This window comes from Terrapene carolina, unplaced genomic scaffold, assembly GCF_002925995.2.
Source record: "Terrapene carolina triunguis isolate 2854851 unplaced genomic scaffold, T_m_triunguis-2.0 Scaffold88, whole genome shotgun sequence".
NCBI classification, from domain to species: domain Eukaryota; kingdom Metazoa; phylum Chordata; order Testudines; family Emydidae; genus Terrapene; species Terrapene triunguis.
In genome coordinates, this window is record NW_020664439.1 from 42,688,954 (window position 1) to 42,712,576 (window position 23,623).

General features: G+C 43.0%; 2 protein-coding genes across 4 annotated transcripts in view; one reads left to right on the forward strand and one right to left on the reverse strand.

The window, feature by feature from the left end:
- The window catches only part of MCF2L2 (MCF.2 cell line derived transforming sequence-like 2), a 227,558-nt gene that overhangs the window by 97,387 nt on the left and 106,548 nt on the right, over positions 1-23,623 (reverse strand). The gene's annotated exons all lie outside the window — the stretch shown is intronic.
- Positions 1-23,623, forward strand: part of B3GNT5 (UDP-GlcNAc:betaGal beta-1,3-N-acetylglucosaminyltransferase 5) — a 37,673-nt gene that overhangs the window by 9,111 nt on the left and 4,939 nt on the right. The window contains exon 1 of one of the 3 annotated variants that reach the window (XM_024205604.1): positions 23,284-23,325. The exons of the other annotated variants lie outside the window; for them this stretch is intronic. The gene's annotated coding sequence lies outside the window, so the exon portion shown is untranslated. Of the gene's footprint in view, positions 1-23,283; positions 23,326-23,623 lie in introns of those variants that run through there. 3 annotated transcript variants of the gene reach the window in all.

Consider the following 23,623-nt stretch of genomic DNA (forward strand, 5'->3'; position numbering starts at 1 on the left):
AGAACAAGAACATAGTCTAGTTAATGTGCTTAGCTAGACAGAATTAAGAGTTAACCAACCCAATCTAAAATATAACATAAGATAAAGATCAGAAGGCCCTGCTGGCCATCTACCTAGCTGGACTGTAGAGATTCAGCTGTAGCAATTTGATTCTCATGCCAGCTTCCTGGAAGTTTTGTGTTCCAAAGGAACAGCCTGTGTGTGCACTTCCTTTACGGTCTCTGCCAAGAGTGAATCCACGCCACCAGACACATCTGCCTGTAACTCTGGTGTATGTTGCTTGACGTAACCATCAGAGAGTAGAGTCTGACATGCCCTAGGAAGTTCCAGAGCCTGGAGCTCTCTTAGTTTTCAGGGTTAGATTAAAACTTAGTGGGGATCAGAGCTACCTAATTAAATATTATGTTAATTCTTTTCAGTTGAATTTTTTTGATTAACATTTGATCTATTTAAAATTTACACTCTAACCTTCTATAACTATTTAAAAACCAAGTCAACCAACAACCTGTTTGTTTTGGTCATCTCCTTATGTCCCTAGAGAAACACTTGCCCATTTTTCCAGTACACCTCCAGGTAGTTGTTTGCCAGCTCTCAGAGAAACTCTCTGGGTTCTCATTGCTCAATCTCCTGCAGATCACTGTGCCTGTATTCTACTCTGTTCAGGTCTGGTTTATGAATATTTACTGTCCTGCATTGGTGGCACCCAGCTAACTGATCAAGTTCAGGAGCAAACATAGCTATGTAATGAAATAAACTGTCTGTATTTGCATTCTAACCTAGAAAATAAAGCAACTCCTAAGGATGTGGCACCTGTGCTAACAGCAGAGACTCCTAAGCTGCTGCCTCTCCACATGAGATCTCAGGTGGCTTGGTGCCGTGCACCAGAATGCTGCTCTGTGCAGGACCGTGAGATCGTTCCCCACAAAGGATAACTAACTACAAAGACAAACAAGCTTGCCCCCAACCTTCCTCAGGCTCACTTCTTTGAATTGCTGACCCAGAGCCAGGTGGGGTGAGGGGGGGCCCATATGTAGATCAATACTGGTTCAGGTGCTGAACCAAAGCAGGTGACAAGGTGCTGGATGGAGGAGGGGTTTAGTGTGTGTGTGTGTGTGTGTATATATACAAGGATTTGAGACTAGAAGTTAATACTAGTGCCATGCATAGTGGTTAGCACCATGAACTATTTTCTAGCAATGTCTAGCACTATTATAGATATGGCCAGTTTAAAGATCCTTCTTGAAACAAAATCAGGTTATTCCATGTTTAGGTTTTTTTTTTCTTTTCTCTCCTGGTGTTTGTAAGCTTTAAGTGGTATTAATTTTAGCTCCTGCATAGTCTTCCAAAGGGGCTCTTGAAATGGATTAATAAAGCTGGTAGATTTATGTACATAAATCCTATCTGACTATGCAGCAAAAAAGTTAAAGAAAACAAGATTCCACTGAAAGCTAGCTAAACCAATCTCTGTAATTCAGCTGCATCCATATTAAATTCTTAAATTCCTGGAAGCCTCCTCTCTGGGTTGGTGTTTTTGCCTGGAAAAAATCTATGGTGTTCTCTTTTTTTAATAAATAAAAAAAAAAAGTGAATGCTTGGTCTTATGGTTTACAGATCTATGGCCCATGGACTGGAATAGAAATTGCTTAGATTTATGGGAATAATGTGCCTAACAAATCCGGTTAGGGACAAAAACACATGTTTAGATCATTAAGGACATCCTCAATTATGTTGCTGCCGCCAGCCTTGCTCAAGTGTTGGGGTGTGGGAGTGGTGGCCTTTCCTGTTAGGGAACTTCATAGCTGCTCTGAAGCTTGCTAGAGCAGATGGGCATGTTTTGCAGTAGAATGGTAGGAACCTTGTTTTTATTCCCATCTCCCTGTGGGCTTTGGGCTTGATTCTTTACCACAATGTTTAGTCACTCCTACCTGTGGGAAGTAGTTGTGAAATACTCTCAAATCTGAATCCTTCATGCAAACTGATCCCCTTGTGTGTGCAATAAGGTTCCACACTAATAGTGGTATCTGGAATCAACTGTGCCCAGATGTAAATGATTACATTCGGTGCAGCGCAAAAGAGAATCAGGCCCCAGTGTAATTCAGACGTGTCAGTTTATACCTCTATCTGTAAAATGGAGATAACAGTACTTGCCTAATTCATGGGGGGGTGATGCAACTGAATTCATGACTAGCAAATTCTTTAAAACCACAAATATTTTGTACATAATTTCTGCAAAGATTGTAAAGTGATGCTGTCATCCTCTCTAGGACCAAAACCCGGCCTCTGAAATTTGAAAGTTGCCTTTTTTAGTTTTTGTCCTTTTTTGGTTTTTGTTTAAAAATAAACAAATAAAATGAATCCCTTATGTCTCCCAAAATAAATAGAAAGGACAGTGGGAGTGTGGTCGCATCTACTTTGAAGTGCAAAAAAACCTTCCAAAACTTCACATCAGTAACTAGCACAGAAGTGGGCACAGGGACTTAACTGAAAATATGCCACTTCTTTTTCACTTCCAATACAAATGCTGAATTTTGCTTCTACCCTTTTCCCCCAAATATGTATTTTCAATCACTGAACCAAATTTCATACTGATGCAGGCTCTCTTCTCCTTGACCCTGCCCCATTAGCTTCAACCAGGTCCTTAACTTGTATTAAGATGGGGCATAACTACTTTGTTTCAATTTCTTTGAACACAGAACTACATTTATCTCTAGAATAAAAAGGCTTGTCGCAACTCCAACTTTAGTAGTATCTGCTTATTTTAAGGTTGAATGTGGTCCTCTCAATAGATATTTGACTGCGTAATCCTGCTTTAAATATTTTTCCTGCTGGGAAACTGATCACCTTTTATGTGCAATGACATTCTACCTTGTTGAATGGATTCCTCTTTGTGACAGTGCTGTCTTGATCGCTCACACTGACTTATTTACTATGAAAATTTGAAGTGTGTGTATGTCTTTCTGTAAAGGTGACACACACCTCTATAAAGCAGGGAAAACTGGACACTGTTTCTTTATGATCAGGATCTTTTTTTTTCCCCTCTTTCATTAGCAATTCAGGTCCAGTCTAATATGGAAGACTCTATGCATGGCTTTTACACTAGTAAACTTAAGGGTAACTACTTAAAAAAAAATACACTCCAAAATTTTCCATGGAGGCGTCAAGAAAATGCTAGTCCTCCCCTCAAGAAAGCATTAGATAGATAAAGCAAAGACACTGACCACATATTCGGAAACAAGACACAAGCTCTGCTGTCACTAACTTTTTGTTAGTGTAGCTGCATGCTGGTAACAAATGTCTACACCCTGTGCCTATCCATTACTGCTTCCACTGATGGAGTTGCATGGGCTACAGTAAGGTCTAATTGACAAAGTGGTTGCCAGCCAGTGACTTATCACCACCAGTATTCCCATTATTGTTAGCATAAACAAAACTGAATTGGTATTAGCTACCATGAGAAACTTACAAAACACTTACCTGCCCTACATCCCTGCAGTGAAAGCAAATTCAGATTCCTAGTGTACACAAGATTGTACTAATGTCTTTGAAAGTTTTGTATGCTAGTGGTATTGGAATAAAAATATGAATGTTTAATTCTTCCACTCTTGTATTGCTAATTCGTAAGAGTTTTGCTCTGAGATTCCAGTTGTATTTTATGGTAATACCTGGCAGACAATCTCCACTGTAGAAGGGAAAAATCAGCAATTTAGTCAAGTTGTAACAAACGTGGCTGGCTTTTGGCTTTTCAGTTTTTCCTCTTTCTGTCTAGTGACAAACTTGACTCCCCTACTGCTCTCTTCTCCTGCAATCATTTGTCTCTTTACATTGTATATATTTGAAATAACGTTTCCAAAAAATTGTACCATCTTCTGTATCAGTATGGCTTACCAGCCAGCAGCTTCCTGAGCTATGCAGTTGTTCAGCTGTTCCTATTCCAAAGTAAACAGGAGGTGATGGACCAGGCTTGCAGGGGTTTAAAAACTAGAACTAGACCTCCTAGCTTTGTTTTGGTACGCATGAAATCACCACAGGGTCTGTCTCCACTCAGACAGCCTGCTTTGGTCTTGTAAGCAGACAAGGCAAAACTTTAGTATATACTAAGTCCCTCTACCTAGCTCCTTAATATATTTAAAAAAAAAAAAAAAAAAGCTTTGAAGGAATGTGGTTGCAGAGAAACCTGCTGTCAGGGGCTAGCCGCTGGAACTCTAAATATGTTGTTTCTGTTCTGAGGAGCAGATGCTTGTTTTAACTGACATCCTGGCTCAAAAAGTGAAGAAATGAAAACTTTTTTTCTTTTCTCTCTAGTAAAAGCTTGTCAAGCCTGCCATCTTATCTTCAAATTAACATTATTGTATGCAGTGTAGTTGTAGCCATGTCTGTTCCAGGATATTAGACAGACATGGAGGATGAGGTAATATCTTTTATTGGACCAACTTCTGTGGTGAGAGAAACCAGCTTTGGAGCTACACAGAGCTCTTCTTCAGGTCCCAGACCTGAAGCACTGCAATATCTGAGTTTAAATACAAGCAATTCCCTTTGGGGAAAAAAAACTCTGTTAAAAAAACTTAAAGCTGAAGTCTTGCCAAAATGGGGGAGCTTGCTTTTAAACTGTGTATTTTTGGTTTTTTGTTTTTGTTTTTTGTTAAATTAGTACAAACCCTTGTGTTGACATTCTTATTTAATTTTGAGTGGCTTAAATGGGTTAGAGTGGTTTATTGACTGAAGCTAAACCAAAAATAAGCCTGGCTTAAACCAAAATAAGGCTGTCTACACAGCCTCTGTGCTAGTTTAGCTTCACTTTAACAATATAAAAACATGTTTTTTAAAAAGTCATTCTTTGGGCTTTGCCTAAATGAGAGAGCTGCACCAGTTTAATTTAAAAAGTGATTTACCTAATGTCCCTTACAATAGGCCTACTAAATCTATATCCCTGTTGAATGGCAAAAAGACTAGTCTTGAAGCATCACTGGGGTATGCTTCCTGCTTACGGTCTCTGAAGTGCTCCTTAATGTTTTCTGTGTGCTTTTTTAAAAAAAAAAAAAAAAATCAAGGCAAAATTCTGCTAACAATTAATCCCTGGAAGTTGATGGTGTCTGCAACAGAAAGCCTTATGGTGTTACACTAGGAAAATTCGTTAAGAATAGGTGCCTATAACAGGTGTAGGGAAATAGTTTAACGGGTGGTAAAAACCTGGAAAACTCTGAGCACAACTCCCATACTGGATCAAAACCTGCTCTGAGCTACATACAGCAGGTTGAAAGCTGTGTTTTAAAAAATAAATAAATAAATAAAAATTGAAGTGTGTTGTAAAAACACTCTATGGCCGCCTTGAGTGCTGAGAAAGATGGAGGGTAGGTAAATATTAAAATGGCTCTGGAAACAGAACTCTCTGAAGAACAATTCCAAATGTGGCACAGCAATTGGATATGGCAACACAAAGCAACTATCAAAACTATAGTAGCATGTCAGTTTTCTTTATAACTCAGCTCTGTGTGCGAGCATAGTTGTGGGGGAGGGTTTTTTTTGTTTGGTTTTTGTTTTACAGTAAGACACTTAATGTTTAAATGTTAGGCCATACTTTACTCAATACACAAAGGCATATGATGTATGGCTAAAGCAACGCCTTGCTGTACCTCACTGCCACAGACCTGTAACGTAAAACCTTCTTTCCCCCCCCCCCCCCCCCCGCCCCTCCCAAAAAACCTCACTTACTGATAGGTCTGCAATGTTGCTTCAGTATAGGCTACCAGGTTGCAGCTTAACATGGCTTGGTCTCCAGTCTTTAGTGAGGACCAGTGACTGATGGGTTTTGAAGACCTGTTTAACTGGAACACTACAGTAGTATTTCTGGCTATTGAAACACTTGAAATGGCACTTTGTGCATGTGGCTCTATAAACTCCCACCCTGGAGGAGGAAAAAAGTAGGGAAAGGAAACGGATATTTGTGTGTATAGCTAGAGCATAAAAACATATGAAAATACATTTTATGTGATTAGCCACTCAAATTCATGGGTGTTCAAAAGCATCTAGGCCAGCATGTCTCAAATGCAACTTACTCAAGTTCTCTTAGGGAGAGGGTATTTATCTTGCTTTATTAAGAGGTCAGGCATGTTAAATGCCAAAGCTACATACAAATAAAGCGACATAATGTTATTTTTAAGCAGGCAAAGAATGTTGTCTTCACAGTATGTGAAGCCTCAATCTGATGGTTCAGGAAATACTTCAAGGTGATGAGTTTTTCACTTACAGGCCGTGCCAGACGGAGAGAGAAATAGCTGTGCCAGTGAACGACTATGAAACAACAAAAGTGTAGGAGACTAAGTAGTGCCTTGTACTGCATATACTTAAGGCCAGTTCTGTGTTTGTGCACAATTATTTATAGAGCTCCGTGTTATTGGCACTTCGCAGAAAAGGTCCCTGACCTGAATGACTCTGTGGTCTTATGATCTAAATAAGTTTACATTGGGATGCCACAAAAAGTTGGAGACAGCAGAGCTTGTCTTGTTTCCACAATATGTGGTCGGTGTCTTTGCTTTATCTATCTAATGCTTTCTTGAGGGGAGGACTAGCATTTTACCATACATGTTAATGGTCCCTCTCTCCTCCCCCACCAAGTGTTCTGAGGGTATTTATTTGTGTTTACAAATGGGGGCTGACTCTTTTTTTTCTTTTTTGGCTGGCTGCCCAACTTGAGACATCTTAAAGGAGTGCAATTTTCAGAAAGTGCTGAACACCCATTCTCTCAGAGATCTCAGGTCTATGCTACAAAAACTTACTGGTTTAGCTAAGTTGGCTAGGAGTGTGTAACCAGTCACACTTCCAAGGTGACATGGCTATGCTGCAGAATGCCCAGTATAAGCACAACTAAGCTGACAGAGAGCTAATGTTGTTCAGGGAGGTGTTACTGTGGGCTGGTCTACACGAGAAAACAAGATTGACCCAGCTATATCACTCAGGTGTGCAAAATCCACACTCCTGAGCAACGTAGTTGAGTTGTCCTAAGTCCCTGCCTAGACAGAGCTAGGTTGACAGAAGAATTATTCCACTGACCTAGCTACTGCCTCTTGGGGAGGTAGACTTACTACAGTGATGGCAGAACCTCTCCCCTCACTCTAGTAATTGTCTACACTGAAGTGCTACAGTGGCACAGCTGCAGTGCTTTAAATGTAGACCTAGCCTATATCAGCAGAATAATTCCTCCTATCCGCATATGCTGCGTCTACACTATGGGGCCATGCCACAATAGGCTCTGTAGTGTAGATGTTACAATGTCTCAAGATGGGTGGCCAAAAAAGTCTCTAGTTGCTTGGGAAAATCTTGGTATTTTTGTTTCTTTCAAATCAGGTAAGTGTACTCGAACTACCTGACTTAAGCATGCAGATCCTACTTCTGGAGGCAAAGCTTGCATATTGCATTTTGAAGATGGATTAAATTGCCTTTTTAAGCCAATTTTTCGAATACCATAATAGCATACATGGTCCAATAACAGCAAATATATGGAGTTGAGTTTTCTCTTGAAGCCGCCATTTAGCGTCCCCTGGCACTCGAATGTTAATGCAATACTGCACTTTTGATTTTTTTTATATATATATAAAACCACTGCACAAACCTCACTGTATTCCACATACAGAAGAAATGGTAAATGAGTACTGAAACTAAACTAGAAAAGAAAAACGGTGTTTGGTTTTTTTGGCCACATCGCTAGCTGTGTGCAGTGCATCCTTTACAGAAAGATATAAAGTTATGGTCCTACCTCAGTAAAACCAATGAACCAAAAGGGGTTGTGGGAAGTAATGGGCCTTCAAGATCTTCATGTGTAAGTGGCTTATGTCAAATGTACAGAAATGAAGGGGAGGGAGGACACGTGGCTCAGTTTGGTGGGGGGGGGGGGGGAGGAGCTAAGAGGCAGAAAAAGAACAGAGTTAGGAGTGAACCAGGTTGGGTAAGATCTTGTAGACAAAAATGCGAGCAGCAAAGGTAAGCTAACGAGGCCTTCTCTTCACTGGGGAAGGGGAAGGTGTGTGCTTACCTCCTGTTACATGGAGCTGGGTAAAAGCCTAGTGAAGAGAGTGCAGTTTGTAGCATTAGTGGGTTGAGATAAAGACTATGGGGGAAACCTAGGGTTTACCTCGAGCTGCTGCTAACAACTTGAGACAAACTAGGATTTTTACCATGCTTTGTTAGGTCTGACCTTGTGTTAGCCCACACATGGTAACTATTGCTCCCTAGTGAACACGTACTGAGAGATTTTGAAGAGGGGCTTGTAGGGAGTGTGGGGTGGAAGCATTCTAGACTGATTTAAAAGGGAGCAAGGATTGACTAGAAAGCTAGAGAGAAGGCAGCACCGGTAGTTGTGTTTGGAAAAAAATAATCGAAGCCTGGACAAATATCCCCTTCAGTGCTCGTATGGAGGAGTAGACCGATCAGAGAGCTGACTACTCCATACAAATTCTACCTCTACTGACTCAGGTTAAAAATGCAGTGCTCTGTACAGTAGATGACCTGTGCAAAGATTTTGCTTCAAAAAATGCAGTATAAAATGGCATAAGTGGATACAAGGTGACAGACCAAACGTGAGTGTGTGAGTGAGAGAGAGAGAGGTGTGGGGGGTGTCATTTATCGCTGGAATGCTCCAGGGAATAGGTGCATGCAAGGTTTCTGGATAGCGTGATCGTGTTAAAAAGAGCTTTGAAGCTGAGGAAAAGAATAGCTTGGCAGCTACATAGCTTAGAGATAGAAAACACACTGTTTTTGTTTCCTTTAGAAAGTGATGTATCTATTTTTAAGGTTTCAGAGTAGCAGCCGTGTAAGCCTGTATCCGCAAAAAGAACAGGAGTACTTGTGGCACCTTAGAGACTAACACATTTATTTGAGCATAAGCTTTCGTGGGTTACAGCCCACTTCTTTGGATGCATAGAATAATGTTCCATTCTATGCATCTGATGAAGTGGGCTGTAGCCCACGAAAGCTTATGCTCAAATAAATTTGTTAGTCTCTAAGGTGCCACAGGTACTCCTTATCTATTTTTAGTAACTTTTCCACTGATAAAACTGCCTTAAACAGTTAGCTTATTCACATATGGAAACTTTATGGCAGATCATCCAAACTTTGCAGCAGCATGCAAGAAAGTGAAACTCCAGAGTCTCTCTCACACTCACACTCACAAAGCCCTAGTTCACAAATACCTTGTAATGCTGGCTGCTACAGAGCCTATATCTACAATCCAGAAGGGACTATAAAGACTGCATGGCAAATACAATTGGAATAGAAAATACTGTCTCTAGGAACTTGAAGTGGTGGGGTCTAAATCCTGCTCTCAACTACACCTGTCCAGTCCCCCGTTGCCCTCAGTTGGGATAATTAATAGAATTTGTCCCTTGATTACTCCTGATCTTATGAATTTTGAGGGTGATACTAGGTTAAGCTACGTCTATACTTAATGTATCACTATAATGTCCGTATGTTTATAGCAAATGTCCTACATTTTTATGTGGATTATGCTTTGCTCTCTTGAATGCTTTTGCAACCTTGGTTGTGTGTGGGTCATAGTTTTTTAAAAAAAAGCTTGGTTTAAAGCAGGGATTTAGTGTTGAACATGGAACAGAATAAAAGTATCCAGAACTTTGGGGTGAGGAAATGTGCTAACTAACCAAAGGCATACAAAAATGACAGGGTGGGAGACCCAACAGAAAAATCTGAGGACCATGATCTGTGCCCAAACTCTCCTCCCATCTGTTAAGGAGGATACCGGTTTATCTGGATGCCAACCCAGGACCCTGCTGGGGGATGTGTGCTCTCTAATAGTCCATACCAGCCTTTGGAAAGTAGAGTTGTGTTTTCAAGCTTTTCTCTGCAACCACAAGGGCTAGAAACTTTTTAAATGAAAGCTGAGACTCTCATGGTAACCACTTGACTCCATGAACTGGAGTTTTAAGAAAAACGCTAAATAAGAGACTTGTTATAGTTCTGAAAAACAGCAGTGAAACCCATCTCCTGCTGCTTGGCAAAGCTGTGAGAAGGAGGAGCGGAGACACTGGCGCTGTCTGCAGACTCCTTAGGTAGACTACACTTCATTGGCACACGACCTAGTACCATGTACAAGTTTACCTTTGCAAGTCTACTATTAAGTTTTCGTTTAAATATTAAAGTTCTAGAGAAATACTGTATATAGTTTTCAGATTGGTAACCGTGTTAGTCTGTATCACCAAAAACCACGAGGAGTACTTGTGGCACCTTAGAGACTAACACATTTATTTGGGCATAAGCTTTCGTGGGCTAAAACCCACTTCATCAGATGCATGGAGTGGAAAATACAGTAGGGGTGTGTGTGCGCGCATACACACACACTGCCTAATGTATTTTCCACTCCATGCATCTGATGAAGTGGGTTTTAGCCCACAAAAGCTTATGCCCAAATAAATGTTAGTCTCTAAGGGTAGGTCTACACTTACCCGGTAGTTCGGCGGCGAGCGATCGAACTTCTGGGTTCGACTTATCGCGTCTTCTCTGGACGCGATAAGTCGAACCCGGAAGTGCTCGCCGTCGACTGCGGTACTCCAGCTAGATGAGAGGAGTACCGCGGAGTCGACGGGGGAGCCTGCCTGCCGCGTGTGGACGGAGGTAAGTTCGAACTAAGGTACTTCGAACTTCAGCTACGTTATTCACGTAGCTGAACTTGCGTACCTTAGTTCGAATTAGGGGGTTAGTGTAGACCTGGCCTAAGGTGCCACAAGTACTCCTCGTGGTTTTTGTATACAGTTTTTGGGTCCCAGCACTCGCCAGAGAAAGCATCTCCTTCACCATGGGTGATTATATTTTCAGGCAATTAACCTATATCTGTATTTAACTTTGTTCTTAAAAATTTTAAGAATTGTCTCTTCCAAATGCCTGCTTGGGTCTAGCAAAACTTGCTCCTGCTTCAGAAAAGTTTCAGGGGGAGGCACTACAGTCAGCAGATTTAAACTGATGGATTATATTTGTGGTAAGGAAATATGCAGCTGCCGTGAAAGAGCTGACTCTGGCTGTATTCCCCTGAGGATAGAAATATGCATCATTTTCCCCCTTTCATATAAACCCAGTCTCTTAAATTATCTGGAACAGGATGAAATGTGTTAACCTTTCACCCTTAGCAAATCTTGTGTAGACTTCACAAAGGAGAACATTGTTATGACTTGATGGTACTTGGGTAGAAAATGGCTCGTTTGGAAAATGATGCAAGCTAGTCTATGACAAAATGTAGCTTAAACACCTAAAACTTGGAATGCGTCTTGAAATCCAAACTTAAAAAACAAACGTCCCCTTCTAAAGAGAGAGAGAATACTTAATGGAGAATGGATATCTAATATAGCCTTTACCTCCTGGAATCTCACTGTCACTACAAATAAGGTGCTTAAAAAAGAAGTTCATATCAAAGTCAGATCCTCATTCTACAAATATTTACTCCCAGGAGCAGTCCCACTGAAATCATGGGGCTGTGTATAGCCTATATAAATACGTGTGAGGTTTTAAGGGACCAGATGTCCCTTTCAGGCTAATGTGACTTAAGGCTAAAATGTCAAACCTAAATGTACCTAAAGTTAGGCTAGTAATGCCATATTTTGAGCTTCAGATACAAGTCTGAAAACTTTTTGTGCTCTTGGATCCTAAACTTGCTACAATTAAAAGTGAGTTCAGATGGGAGCATAAGTGGGCTCTGCAGGCCATGAGCTGATAAATGCTAACTCATAAAATGAACATGGTTATAGGAAACTATCATTCTCTTCTGCTCTCTCTCCCATGCCTATTCACTTACTACTTTGTTCATCTCTCTGCTGCCCATCCTACTTCTCCCCAAAGTAGGTTTGTTTTGCACTGTGGTCAATTCGTCTGACATCCTTCGTGTTTTGACATCCTCAATGTTTAATGAGAGGTTTAGGGAACACAAAACTGTAATCTGATTGTGGAACAACAGCTTTTATCTTATCTACATTGCACAAATGTGCTACAGCCATCAGAGAATTCATGCAGTGCTACAAACAATCGCTTCTGAAATCTTGCATTACTGTATAATGCCATAATCAAAGCAACTTAAGTGGGCCTGGCCACTTCTAGATGTATTTTAACAGATGATCATATTCAGTTATTAGGCAGCCAGAGCTACTTCAAGAACATGGTCAGCACCCAGGAGGGAGAGGAGGGGAAAACAAATGCCCTACCATAGGTGCTGGAACTAGGGGTGCTGCCGTACCCCCTGGCTTGAAGTAGTTTCCATTATATACCAGGTTTACAGTTTGGTTCAATGGTTCCCAGCACCCTCACTATACAAATTGTTCCAGCATCCCTGTGCCCTACAAATCCTAATCTGTATTTTAGGAATGCTGCCCTGTGAATTGATGATGGTGTCTGCATCACACTGTCTTCTGGGGTGGAATAGGAAGTTGGCAATTCTTTTTGCTCCTATCATCTTGCACAAAAGATCTCAATCTCTTAACACATTGAAGGGATGTGGCCGCTTACGTGCATCTTGCCGTTTAGTTCTGAGAATAAAAGGAGCAGTACAGCCACCCAGATTCTCTTATTGCACCTTTTTTATGTGGGTACGTCTACTGTGCAATCTGAGGTGCTATTGCAGCTCCGGTAGGCCTAAGCCAGCTAGCACTTCTCTTCCCCCCCCCCCCCCCCCCCCAAAAAAAAAGCAGTGAGGACATGGCAGCATAGACTACACAAGCACGCCTGGAATCCTGGTTACATACTTGCATTCCTAGTGTGTGCCGCCATGTTGTCACTGCTGTTTTTACTGAGCTAGTTAAGATTGCATCAAGGGAAATACCAGATTACATCAATTTTTACTTCTAACTGGAACATCCCCGGCTGCTCAGGTTGAAAAGGGGAAACAATAGAATATAAAGAAAGCTATACTCTCATATGGTAGTAATAGAAAGTAAAAGACAATATCGTCGTTCCTCTTTCAACCCTCAAGTCCACTTCCTTCCTGAGCAAAATGTGAATTCTCCATCTGGAGTCTTTTTTTTTTTTTTTTTTTTTTTCTTTGAGCTTTTAATAGAAATTTAAACAATTATAACCCATCCTTCACGGGGACCCCATCCTGAAAGAAATCTTTCCCGAACCACCTCTTTTGGCCTTTAAACAACCCCGCAACCACGCCAAGCTCATATGGAAGCTCACTGCAGACTAGATAGAACATGCCAACTCAAAGCCGCATCAGACCCTGCCACAACAACAGATGCAAATTTTGCAGACCTATCTCCACTGCTACAATGATCCATACTTCCCACAATACAGTTTTTAAGATTTCTGGGTCCTATGCATGCGTATCACAACAGGCAGTGTATCTCTCCAGTGCATCAAATGCCCCACAACAACAAGGATGACACCAGACAATCGCTATGCTCATGTATGAACTTGCCCAGAAAAATTATAGGAAACAAAAACACCTTATCATCCATGGGCGAACACTTTTCACAAAGCAATCACTCCACATGTGTCCTTGTGCAGGATTCCTTTGTGAACAACACCTTCAAAAGATGAGCCTGGGAACTTAAATTCGTAACTCTGCTGGATCCTAAAAATCATGGACTCAACAGAGACACTAGTGTTATGGCTCATTACAAAATTTGTAACTTATGAACTCCCCTGCAGTCATAGGACAAAGTAGGATTCATTGCCCACTTCACTTTAAGTGGTCTCCTGCAACGTGTTATTCTTAACAATCTGTCCCACCTTTATTTAATTGTGACACTCTGATTACTTTTTCCAGACCTGTGGAGGAGCTCTGTGAAGCTTGAGAGCTTGCTTCTTCTGCCAACAAAAGTTGGTCCAATCAAAGATATTACCTCATCCACCTTGTCTCTCTAATAGAAATCCACTTTCTTCCATGTTGCACACATTAGTGTGTAGGGTAGGTGATTCATGAGTGCTATACTATTGGAAAATTCTCTTCAAGAATACGGAAGCATATGTGGGAAGATGCCTGGTCATTCTGGGGATAGGAAATGAAATGGACAATAAATGCTCTTCTCTGAAGTGGGACTGACTTACTGTTTTTAACTAATCCTTGCAAAGTGCACGCAGATACTGCAATAGAGCTCTATAAATTCCAATGCTAATCTACATCTATTTGCTAAATAAACTTTGCTAGTATCCCTTATTCAGTTTTTGCCAGCAGTGAAAGACTGCCCTGTACGTACGCTCTGATTTGATGGAGGAATTTTGTGTTAGAAAGGGGACCTTGTTAAGCCCTAATAAAGGTAAATCTCACAATGGATACGCCAAGGTAATCTCTCTGATAGCAACAATAATTCGACTCTATAAATCCAGTGAGGCAAAGTTCTATCTTTTATAGGTAGAACTACTGTGTTTGTGTAACACCTATAAAAGCAAAGGAGTGGGGAGGAAGAAAAGCAAACTTTGGAGGTGGGAGGGTATAACTCCTCCTGTCTCTCTCTCCCCCTTACCTCCTGTCAGTTTCTTTCTTAGGGCATGGCTACACTTGCAGATGTAGAGCGCTGGGAGTTAAACCTGCCTTCGGAGAGCGCAGTAGGGAAAGCGCTGCAATCTGTCCACACTGACCGCTTCAAGCGCACTGGCGTGGCCACATTTGCGGCACTTGCAGCAGCATTGGAAGCGGTACATTATGGGCAGCTATCCCAGCATGCAAGTGACTGCATCATGCTTTTCGAAGGGGGGGTGGGGTGGGGTGTGACTGGGAGTGTGTCGTGTGTATGTGGGGTGGGGAGAGAGTGGGTTTTTGGGGTGCTGAGAGAGTCTACGTGCTGTCTTGTAAGTTCAGACCCCCCCCCCCCCCACACACACACACTCACTCACAGCAAACTGTAAATGTCTGCTTTTTCTCGAGCCAATAAGCAGCCAGTTCCCCGAAACGGAGCTTTGAAAGGGCATTTCCACATTCCTGCAGTCGATTTCACAACAATGACAAGAGTGGCCACTTGATTTAAGGGGATTATGGGACGTTTCCGGAGGCTGATCACAGCGCAGTAACGCAACACCTCGTTCACACTGGTGCCGTGGTGCTCCAGCGAGGGCGCAGCAAACGTTATTCCACTTGCCGAGGTGGAGTACCAGCAGCGCTGTAGCTGCAGAGTCGGAGCGCTCTATGTGCCTTGCCAGTGTGGATGGGGAGTGAGCTAGGGCACCCGGGGCTGCTTTATTGCGCTGTAACTTGCAAGTGTAGCCAAGGCCTTAGAAGGTCTTCATTCTCTGTGCTTTAAATTCACTCATGCAATAGCTGTCTTCAGTGTACTCATTTGTGTAGTACTGCACAGTATTAGTGATTCTGCAGCTAGCTCTGCTTCTGTAGCCTAGGAAGTTCATAACATGAACCACCAAGCTGTAATTGCTCTTATGTGAATGCCTTGGTTCCTGCAGAATGGGTGTAAATGGAAGTATTCTTTTCTAGCCTAAAGGATGAAACAAAATATCCCTTTCACCAGCTGAGGTTGGAGAAGATGATGGTGGTGGTGGCAGCGGGAGGGGGGGAGGAAATGACTTTGTAATCAGTGTAGCAAAGGACAAGATGTGTTCAGCATTGTCCGCTACTTATGACTAAACCCTGGCCTAGTAGGATTTAATTATAAAACTTACTGTAGTTTACTGTGCACTCTCTTCCAAATCAAGAAAATACTTAGTTAAAAATATTTTTTTTACACAATCTTGGTGTTCCTAGGTGCTGTTTAGTGGCCCTGCAGTGCCAAGCAGGTGGCTAATCTCTACAAGTATTTTCTCTCCTTGAGAACGTTTTATGCCCTTTTTACCAAAAAATTATTTCCTTCTTAGTTTCTTCCACATATTGCCTCACTTGGAAACTTTTCCTGCTGAGAACTATTTTACTGGTCATGATTATGGCGTTCTCAGTTATTACAATGATAGTTCTTGATTACACAGCAAATTTTAGAGTGGTAGCTGTGTTAGTCTGTATCAGCAAAAAGAACGAGTACTTGTGGCACCTTAGAGACTAACAAATTTATTTGAGCATAAGCTTTCGTGGGCTAAAACCCATTTCACCGGATGCATGCAGTGGAAAATACAGTAGGAAAATATATGTACACAGAGGACATGAAAAAATGGGTGTTGCCATATAAATATAATGAGAGTAATCCGTTAAGGTGGACTATTATCAGCAGGAGAAAAAAAACTTTTGTAGTTATAATCAGGATGGCCCATTTCCAACAGGTGACAAGAAGGTGTGAGTAACAGTAGGGGGAAAATTAGCCTGGGGAAATAGGTTTTACTTTGTGTAATGACCCATCCACTCCCAGTCTTTATTCAAGCCTAATTTCAATGGTGTCCAGTTTTCAAATTAATTCCAATTCTGCAGTTTCTCATTGGAATCTGTTTTTGAAGTTTTTTTGTTGAAGTATTGCAACTTTAAGGTCTGTAATTGAGTGACCAGGGAGGTTGAAGTGTTCTCCGACTGGTTTTTGAATGTTACAATAACCTATCCTGAAGGACGATCCCTCACTCTCTCAGATCTTGGGAGACAGGCCAGTCCTCGCTTACAGACAGCCCCCCGACCTGAAGCAAATACTCACCAGCAACCACCCACCACACAACAAAAACACTAACCCAGGAACCTATCCTTGCAACAAAGCTTGTTGCCTACTCTGCCCACATATCTATTCAGGGGACACCATCATAGGACCTAATCACATCAGCCACACTATCAGAGGCTCATTCACCTGCACATCTAACAATGTGATATGTGCCAGCAATGCCCCTCTGCCGTGTACATTGGCCAAACCGGACAGTCTCTACGCAAAAGAATAAATGGACACAAATCAGATGTCAAGAATTATAACATTCAAAAACCAGTCGGAGAACACTTCAGCCTCCTTGGTCACTTGATTCCAGACCTCAAAGTCACAATACTCCAACAAAAAAGCTTCAAAAACAGATTCCAATGAGAAACTGCAGAATTGGAATTAATTTGAAAACTGGACACCATTGAAATTAGGCTTGAATAAAGATTGGGAGTGGATGGGTCATTACACAAAGTAAAACCTATTTCCCCATGCTAATTTTCCCCCCTACTGTTACTCACACCCCCTTGTCACCTGTTGGAAATGGGCCATCCTGATTATCACTATATTTAAAAAAAAACAAAAAAACAAAAAACTTTTGATCTCCTGCTGATAATAGCCCACCTTAACTGATTACTCTTGTTATAGTTAGTATGGCAACACCCATTTTTCATGGGTGTGTGTGTGTGTGTATATATATGTATGTGTGTGTGTATGTATATATATATCTACTGTATTTTTATATATCTTCCTACTGTATTTTTCCACTGCATGCATCAGATGAAGTGGGTTTTAGCCCACGAAAGCTTATGCTCAAATAAATTTGTTAGTCTCTAAGGTGCCACAAGTACTCCTCGTTTTTCTTACAGCAAATTTTGTAGCTCCTTTCATCCCACTGCATCTTAGAGTCCCTTTCAAACAAAGTACAAAATTTTATATCCTTTTACCTTCAATTGACAATCAGTCATGTATGCATGGCATCACTTCTTCTTCCCCTCCCCCTCCCCCCAGGAAATAAGAAAAAAAAACATATAATATTGAAACTGCAAGGGAAACTATAGTTACTGTAGGAAGAACACCATTCGTCTAACTGGAGTTGAAGCAAGAAGATTTTGGTTTCACATATCAGCCTGGGCATCTCCAGCAACAGAATTCTCCCTAGCCCTATAGCCAATGCTGTAGAATGATGGTTCTCTAGTTCTAGAGGACAAAGGCAAATCTCTTGGTGCCTTTCATAGCCTAAGCATTCTAAGGCTTTCCACAAAGTAATAAGTTAAGCAGTAGGGTAGTAAGATCTAACCCGTATCACTCTGGACAACTTAATTGGTTAACTCATTGATATCGGAAAACAATTCTACAGCCTGGTGCTGCCTTCACCATGGATAAGGCCTACCGTTGTAGGCAGGGAATTTCAGGAGCATCTCAGATTGATCATATTGCTTTTCATCCCACCAGAGAGCTTGTCACCAACTGTCTCCCTTAATTCAGAGGGATGGAAACGAATACATTTTTCCCAATAGTGAATCAGCTTGGTTTTATTTTGTGGCTAGTGGGGGAGAAGTGAGACCAGCTCCAAAAAAGCAATGTCTATACTTGTGTTACAGAAAGCTATGATACTGTTTTGGTCTCGTCCGGCACCTGGACCCAGAACAATAGTGGCTCAGAGGGTACTGTTACTATCACTGAGAGGCTGTGAGTTTGATTTCTAAACTTGGTTTGCACCTCTAGTATTGCTGGAAACTGCATCCCCATTGGGCATAAGTACTGTCTCCCCTCCTATAGGCTTGGAGGTACTTCCCTTCCATCATGGCTACTCGGGGGGGGGGGGGGGGGGGGGCGTGGATTAGCGTTCATGTCACACTCCTCTTTAGTACCCAGCCCAAGGAAGCTAATGATCCAATTGGCGGACTAAATTTGGTGATGAATCCTGGTCACGTGCCACCGAGGCAAGTTGCGCATACACTAAGAAGAAGATAGCTACTCTTTTAATTAGCCAGAGGAGATGACTGGCTCCATAGTGTCCCCATATTGGCCAACATAACTCAAGACCTGAACTCTGATCCACTACAGCACTGAGTTGCCCAACAATCTAAACTGAAGTTGATCTACTTTGTAGCAAGATTAGTCTTGAAAATTCTACTAGTGTGAGGACTTTAACCTACCTCTCTCTTGTTCATAGAAAATACAGATGTGGGAGCGCCACCCACCTGCAAGAAAAGGATTAAACTCAGCCCCTCCACAGTATACCTTCTACCCTACTAGGTTATGGGAGCCAGGTTATGGGACTTCTACTAGGGTGCTGCCCCTGGGTTTTCATATGTGGCTCTGGTTAGTAGGCATTTGCAGCTTGACCCTCTTAGCTTTCTGAGAAGCTGTTTTGTCTCTTCAATTCCAGAGCCTCCTGACTATTGTGAGGGGGATGGGAGGGAGAGAGAAGCTTCTGCAACTCTACCACTTCCTTGCTATCTACTTTTTTTTGGGGGGGGGGTCCTCTACCTTCAGTTAATGTTAGTTTGACATTGAAATGTTAATGTTTAAATATGAAATTGACTTTGACAGTTCCTTGTTTGCAAGTGGTCCCTTTCACTACCTCTTTTCCAACCTAAATAGGTACTTTCAGGCTGCTTCTTGGTAAACAGACACACTAAGCTGGCAAAACTGATGATAAGGCAATGCAATTGGCTCAAAGGTTATTTGAGTAACTGTTTATGAAAACTTAATCTCTACTGGAAATGGCAACTTGGATTTCCCATATTCACCAGAAGAGCTTCTCACTGGTACATAAATTGTTCAAACAAACAAAAACACAACAACCAACCAGGGCTTAAATTCTTTGAGTATTTCCTGGATCCTCTCCCTGTGTGCTCTTCCCTCCCCGCCCCCTGCTATAAAAACTCCAGGATGATTTAAAATATTTACTGGAGCTCTGCTCTGGATAGCTCAGTCTGAATTTAAGCCCTGGCTCATTTAATATCTGGATTTCAGTAACCCTCCAGCTTCTCCTGTGCATTCTGCTTACCCACTGAAACAAGAGTAAGCCTTGCAATGGCATTCTGTTGTAGAGAGTTGCTGAGTTTTTAACTCGGTGGAGGTGCATTGTGTAACTTATGTATCCAAAATAAAAAGGGTTTAAACTGATGCTATAAAAAGTGCTGATTGGTTTATTTATCAGACTGCTCATACAGCTGTTTTGTTGTGCACTACAGTCTGCAAGCCTTAGTTCTACAACCCTGTGCTATCATTTATCAACCTGGCCTTTCCATCAGAAACTAAGCCAGGGAATTGAACCAATTTTGTTCTAGCTAAGAGGCAAATGACTGTCTACACGGTGGTGTCTGTTTTGTCAGCTGAGGGCATGAAAGCTTAGATGCAAAATACACGTGTCCCAGGTAATAATGCATGCTTGCAGGAGTAGAAATAATTAACTTAGCTTTAAGAGGCTGCATTTGTGATGTGATTTGGTTGGTGTGGAGGAGTCTTTCCTTTTTTGAGATTAATTTATTTAGAACTGGTAAATCTTAATGGCATGAACACACTCTTTGTTGGATGGCTAGGTAGCTTGATTTATCTAATGGTTATCCCTTATTTGATATCTGTGGTGAGGAACAAGAACCGCTTACCTACTCAGCCTATGCTTTGTTTGTTAGATGGTAGAGACAGTTTTTTGGGGTTTTTATATACGAGAGAGAGGTTTTTCTCTCCATAAAAAACTATTTCATCCATGTGGGGAGGGAGAGTGGGCAAGCTTACTATGGTTTAAAACTTTATTAAAGAAACAGTGGTGTTTGACATCAGTAGCAACTACTAAATTGCTTTCAAAAACTTCATACATTTGTAGATGAAGACTGGAGATGCATAAGCTTAAAATGAACAAAAGCAACATCCACGTGTAGAAACGTGGTGCTTGATGACCCTTTACTAAGGGGGTGGGTAGAGTGCTTTCAGAGGTAGCAACTGTCTAGGCCAGTTCATGCCTCCTACCAGGTCTGTAGGTTGCCAGGTAGCTGAGGTCCCCTTATGCCTTGCCCGATCAGTGAGTGGGGCTGGCTTTGCAGGTTTAGGAACCTTCCCCTCCCCCTCCCAAAGGAGGCATAGATCTTGAATGAAGCGATGGGACAGGTGTGACGTTGTGTAGTCTATATGGTTTTATAAAAACATAAGTGAATATAATGCAACTGGGATGTGCTTCGTGCAAAAGGTCTCTTGTGAGGTATCGTTACAAAGCTCATAATCTACTGATTGTGATCATCCTATTTGTAGAAATGTACCACTCTTGTATCTAAAACTAGAAATATAAAACATAAGTCTGAGGGCCTATTGTAATTATGTAAAGTGTGGGCCATTAACGATGGTTTGGAATCTTGATGACTCCCATTAACAAGGACCATTGTCTGCAGATGGCTGTGTTTACCTGTTAGTCTTCCTGTATATGTGTGTGCTGGCAAGTGGGCAATGAAGTCTTGCAGTGACATGTGATCATGTCACCTGAACTGGAATCCATCTTTAAGCCGGTGCTTTTCCAGTGAGGGGGGGTGGAAACCCAGAGGGTCAAAGGGTTCCTGCCTTATGCAAAAGATCTATAAAGGGGTAGAAGAGAACAAAGGGGAGAGGAGCCATCATGGAGAATCCCCTAGCTATCACCTGAGCTGGAACAAGAGCTGTACCAGGGGAAAGAATTGTGCCCAGGCCTGGAAGGTGTCCAGTCTGAGAAAAAGCTTACTGAAGCATCTCTGAGGGTGAGATTATCTCTATTCAGTTTGATTAGACATAGATTTGCACATTTTATTTTATTTTGTTTGGTGACTTACTTTGTTCTGTCTGTTACTACTTGGAACCACTGAAATCCTACTTTCTGTATTGAATAAAAAGTGATTTTATTAATTAACTCAGAGTATGTATTAATACCTGGGGGAGCAAACAACTGTGCATATGTCTCTATCAGTGTTATAGAGGGCGAACAATTTATGAGTTTGCCCTGCATAAGCTTTATGCAGGGTAAAACGGATTTATTTGGGTTTAGACCCCACTGGGAGTTGGGCATCTGAGTGCTAAAGACAAGCACACTTTTTTGTGAGCTGTTTTGGGTAAACTTGCAGCTTTGGGGCAAGTGATTCAGACCCTGGGTGTGTGTTGGAGCAGACGGGAGTGTCTGGCTCAGCAAGACAGGGTGCTGGAGTCCTGAGCTAGCAGGGAAAACAGGAGCAGGGGTTGTCTTGGTACATCAGGTGGCAGCTCCCAAGGGAGTTTCTGTGATCCAACCCGTCACAACAGGGTTGGATAATGATACTTGTAATCTGAACTGTGCAAGGCATGTTACAAGTGTGTGCAGCCCTTGCCTCCTCCTTCCACCAGCCCAAGAACTGCCGCCCAAACATCCCACAACTTCCTCTCACTTATTACAATGCCAGGTGTTGCCTCCACCTAAGGGAGAGATAGGCAGGCTCCCCCCACCCCACCCCGGAGCTGGGGGGGCCACACCCCGCGGGGGAGCACGTTACACTGGACCCCTTGGTACTGCAGGGGTACAGGCGGGTGCGGCGGGGGGGTGAGGACGGAGGTTGAAGCCAGGCGCGAAGGGGTGAGCGCTGGGGGGACCGGCGGGGGGGGGCGGGCTGTGCACGCGCCCCCTCCCCCCTCACAGGTGCGTTCAGGACCCCCCCCCGGAAACGCTGTCCCCTGTGGTGCGGCAGGGGGGCAGCGGCACCGGAAACGCCCCTCGGTGCCCGAAGCGCCTCTCCCAGCCCGAGCGGAGGTAACTGCGGGGCGGCGGTGAGGAGCCCCCGCGGGGAACTGCAGCACGAGCCGCCGCCTCAGCGGCGCCGGGCCGCCCCTTTCCCGCGCTCTGCCCGGGGCTGAGGGGAGAGGGGGGGGCTGCCCCGGCCCGCGGCCCCCATCGCTCCTTCGGAGGGGGCTGCCCCGCCCCCATCGCGAATTGGGAGAGGTGGGGGGGCAGGCTGCCCCGCCTCTCTGTGGCCCCTCCCCACACATTCCGATCGCCCCCATTTCCCTCAGCCCGGTGAGGCTGCAGGGCTGGTGTGGCAAGGGGCATCCCCCAGCACCAGGGACTGCAGTCACCTCCCACTGGACCTGTGCCCCCAGGGCTGTCTGTGACCCCGCCTGCCTTGGGCCCCAAAGCCACGGGTGGGTGGGGCTGTTAGCCCCTATAAGTCCTCAGTGGAGGCTGGGGGGGTAGGCGAGGTTCAGGAGTGTTGAGCACCCTGCTCTGATCGAGATTTAAAAGACACCCCTGTGCCTAAGCCGTAGCCTCGCTGCCTGTGTGCCTGTAAAAACCCTGGCTTGAGTCAGGCTGGATAAAGTAACCATGCAGAAGCCTAAGGGCATGCTTTGCATGTGGAAGGTAGCAAAGAACAGCAGGTATTTTAAGGAGTTAACTGTCTAAAGACACCATTTGTAATGAAACGTCTTACCCCCAACAGTTGCTAGCCCAAAAGTGACATTTCTGTCTGACTCTTTTTTTTCCCCTTCTGTTGTTGAGAACTTTTGTAAAATTACTGTAAGTGAAAGATGAGAGGAAATCTTTCCATTCCCCATGTTTACTTTGCGCATTTGACACTGCTTTTGACAGCGATTTTGCTGTCTTCCCCCCCCCCCCCCCCCCCCCCCACCAAACCATTTTTTTTTTTTTTTAAGAGATCCATGTAACCAACAGTGAGAAGCTACATGGGGGGGTAGAGCTAAGAATGAGACCTGCATAGAGACTGGAAGTGGGGGGTGTGATTTCCCTCCCACCCACCCCCCAAAAAAAGTCCCTAGGAACTGATCAGCTTTCCAGGTGAGGATGGCTCTTTTTAGGAACCCTCCATGTATATCATTTTTGCTTTCTCGGACCTCTTCATTCTTACGACAGTTGAATGTATGTAGAGGGTGGTTCTCCCGGCTCTAGATGTGCACAAAGACAGTGGCTCTCCACTAATAACTTGCTTTCAAAAAGAACAATTGAATTGCATCCGATGAAGTAGGCTGTAGCCCACGAAAGCTTATGCTCAAATAAATTTGTTAGTCTCTAAGGTGCCACAAGTACTCCTGTTCTTTTTAATTGAATCTGCATATGTAATTGCTTTTAGGTCCTT